We start from the raw sequence: 4243 nt of genomic DNA, 5'->3' as shown, positions 1-4243 counted from the left end.
TTGCTACAAGCTGCTGCTGCTCGCATTTGCTGCTATTGGGAGATTTTAATCAGCTGTGACATATATTACTGCAATCAATACATGAAAAATATGGAAAATTTTTACAACCTTACTAATTCACTAATTAATGCTTAAACCCAAGCAGATGGAGGTGGAGATGAAAAATCCTCTAACAATCCACTGAAACCAACTGACAATCCCACCATTAAACTAAAGTCTCTCAGTTTCACTGGGAAAAGGGTTTCTACAGGTTTCATCAAGTTAAATTGAAGTCTTTCTAAGACCTCTTTTTTAACGATTTACTTTTGGACATTTTAGCCTTTACTGAACAGTCACTTAGGAAACAGAGGAGAAAGAAACCTGTGGCAAACGGCAGTGGCCTGAGTTGAACCACCAATATCACGCACACGTCAGCTTCAACAGAAGGTCGCATCTCATCTTGTGCACCTGCACTCATTCTGTTAGCAGTTCTGCGTCTGTGTCTGAGTCAGCATGTATTTGTGTCAGAGTCTGGGTCATCATGACCTCGCGGTTGTCTCATCCCTGATGTCAGTGCTTGTGGTTCATCTGTCCTCCCTGGCTGACTGAACATGCCTTGTTTATTCCAGAAGTCTGAGCATGGCTTGAGGCGGTTTCGCTCTCATACGTGTCACTGTCACTGCTGTGGTCAGTTTCGGTGCCACTAATCTTCTCCCACAGTCCTAATGTCTCTCTGAAATTTCATGTTCTTCCTCCAGTGTGTGTAGTTTGATTTTTTTGGAACTAGATAGGTTGTTTTTCCAGTCAAATGTTTGGACACACTTTCCTATTCAATTCAATGAAAATGGGCAGGAAGAATTATTATAGCAACCAGTACATATTGGTGCAAGTATTATTCTAAAATAGGGTTGAAATTCACATTCATGTTAACATATGGAATTATAAGACATTCCTGTACAGCTCAGTACATGTTGTCATTTCAAGCTTAATCTCAGTCAGACTGACTGGTCAGGGCCATTTTACTGTTCATAAAACCAGTTCAGTACTGGTGAAAAATGAGGTTGTCTCAAGAAAAGAGAGAAGGCCATTGGACAAAAGATTTCTAAATTCAGGCAGATTAATGTGACTCTCCAGTGGCTAATTAAATTGACATTTGTGATGGTTTTTGTACTTGTTAATTCATCCAACAGATTCAACAACAGATTTTTTCTTGTGGTGAAGGCCTTTCCAATGCTCCAGTAGTCAATAAAAAGCTCACTAATGGATGACAGACTTACCTACAGTGTACATAGAGGACTGAAGTCTCCCTTTCTTCTTTTTGTCTCTGTTTGCACGCAGTAAGAGGTGCTGCAGGACGATTATTTGTCTGATTACAACCTGATTTGAGCCTGCTCCTCTCTCTTCATACACAATCAGCACTGAAACAGACACAATAATATAAAAGCTTTCTATCAATTTACTCACTCCTTTTCATTGCCATAGTAACTAAATACAAAAACAACCCAGATTGTCTCATATATTGTGCACTAATTTCACTGACTGGGGAAAATAAGAAGCTAAAATGCAAGTAATTTATTGTCAATTTATGGACCAGAGAGTTTTATGAGCACCAAAGCGCACACTCAGAACACAGAGGTCTTGTGATAGTGCCTTTCTACTTTTGGGACACACACTCCTGGAGTGCATCTGCGTGTTTGAAAGACAATGCAAGTTCCTTTAATCTTTAAAACCAACAGTTACCATCTGGACTGTCCATCAGGTGAATCACAGCGTGCTTTTTTGTCTTGAAGACACTTACCTGTCATTAGCTTGTCACTGGAGGTTTGCATTCTGACCAGGGTTTACAAGAGCTTAAAAGCATTTGTGTATGTGTGTGGGCATCACTCACACTGTGGGGACAGAAACCTGTTTACACACTCACACTGTGGGGACTCGCCTTCCTCATGGTGACTTACTGGACCCCACTATGTAAATTGTTGATTATTAGGGTGACTGCTTGTTTTAAAGTGCAGTTAAGATTATGCAAGTAAGGTGAGGGTAAGTCTCTAGGAAATGAATATAAGTCCCCACCTTGAATAAAAACAAACACGTGCGTGTACATTTCCAAGTGATTTTTTTAGTAAATGTAATCTGAAGTCTTGACTGGCTGAAAGGATGATGACTGTAATCAAACGCATGCCTTTCCATCACACCAAACTCAAATGCGGCAGTGACATTTCCAAAAGCGCATGCTAAATGGAATATTAAAATGTAGTGTCACGCCAACTCTTTTAATGGCTTGTCTTTGTGCCTTAAAAGCTACTTGACACTTCCTATCAGGGTCCCTGTGGTTTGACTTGGCTTTTTGAAGTTTTACAAAAGTTCTATTTGTTGCCTTGAATTTTTTATTTATTTATTTTTTTTTACATGCTTTATGTTTCTTTCAGTTTTCTGTTTTATCAGGTGGTTATGGTAATGACTCACTGAGCGAGGCAGATGCTCATTACTTTTCTGTCTGAAGGTGAAAGAGATTATATAACGAGTTAGAAGAATGATGGGGTGACAAAAATGTAGATGAAATTAGAAAGAGCAAGGGGGGAATCATTTGATATAAACAGAGAAAAAGTGAACATGTATAGTAGGTAGGTCAGCATCTCTCCATTATTCTATCAGCTTGTTGACTGAAATGGAGCAGGACAATAATGTTTGCGCACACACACACACACACACACACACAGCATCATACTTGTTGAGCTACTTTAATAATATCAGGGGTAATAGCATGCCTGGGTACAAAAAAACAACAAAAATTTCCCTTGGGTTTCTCGGGCAGTGAGTAACCATCATGCTTTGCTAAACTATGCTGCATTATTGCCCGTCTTCTCTTTCTTTTGTGCTCTCTGCACTAGCTCTTTTCCTCCATCGTCTTTCCATCTTTTCTCATCCTGAAGCTCTTTTGCTTGCCGAGGCTCATCTGGGCGCCGAGGATGTGCTCAGAATCGACTGTCTGATTAATACAGGAGACCAACACAATTAAAAATTGATTTGTGGCTCATTATTGACCAGTGTGAGTAATTAACCCAGGTCTCACCGCCATGCATGCAAGAGTGTGCTTCTGTGCATAGTTGTGTGGGTGTATGTGATATTTTTCTCCATATTCACATTTTGTTGTATCCACTTGCTGTAAAGCAACACACACACACATCAGCTGCTATAAATCTTTAGTGTTTGATTAACTCTACCTGTGTGGACCTGTGTATATGAACCCTGTCTGTGTCTGTATTCTCATTGTTAAAGAGTGTTGTTTTTTCAGTGACAGTCTTTTAGGTGCTCAGTGTGTTGATTGTTCATTTGCTATTAATCCTGATGTGGCTCAGGGACAAGAGTTCATTTTTATCAGTGTGTTAATGTCAAGAGTTAATTTCACACAACGTTCCTGTTAGAAATTGCATTAACACTCCCAGAGTTCATTTGATATGAAGGATTTACAGTTTCTTATTTTTGAGATGTGATTGTGAAGATAGTATATTTGTTGAAGAGCAATGTGTACATGATAAATTGTTTTTATTCATTAAGCCATTACACACAACACTGTATTTCTCAGAGCTTGGTGGTCTCATTTAAAGACAACAGGACAGGATGAATTTTGTCACTTTGCTTCTGCAGCGGAGGAACAGTCACACTGACGGTCAAAGTGGAGACCTTCTGCATTCACCAGACAACACTTCAGATAAATTTGGAGAGACATTTATAAGACCTATTTGTCATTCTGCACTAAATTCAACAGGAAACTTGACAGGAATTTTAGGAATCTTGGAAAGGCTGAGACTCTGGTGAAACATGGAGTGGTGATGCATATTGTTATAGTTTAGCTCAAAAGCTGAAAGCATCATTTTGTAATTTGATTTAATTGAGCTAAAGAAGGCATTCGACCGTGTCCCTCACAGCGCCCTGTGGGGGGTGATCCGGGAGTACGGGGTCCGGGGCCCTTTGCTAAGGGCCGTCCGGTCCCTGTACGATCGGAGCAGGAGCTTGGTTCACATCGCCGGCAGTAATTCAGACTTGTTTCCAGTGCATGTTGGACTCCGGCAGGGCTGCCCTTTGTCACCGGCTCTGTTCATTATTTTTATGGACAGAATTTCTAGGCGCAGCCAGGGGCCGGAGGGAGTCCGGTTTGGGGACCACAGGATCTCGTCTCTGCTTTTTGCAGACGACGTTGTCCTGTGGGCCCCATCAAACCAGGACCTCCAGCGTGCACTGGGGCGGTTTGCAGCCGAGTGTGAAG

This window comes from Monopterus albus, unplaced genomic scaffold, assembly GCF_001952655.1.
Source record: "Monopterus albus unplaced genomic scaffold, M_albus_1.0 scaffold307.1, whole genome shotgun sequence".
NCBI classification, from domain to species: Eukaryota; Metazoa; Chordata; class Actinopteri; order Synbranchiformes; family Synbranchidae; genus Monopterus; species Monopterus albus.
Note: the sequence above shows the minus strand (reverse complement) of the source record.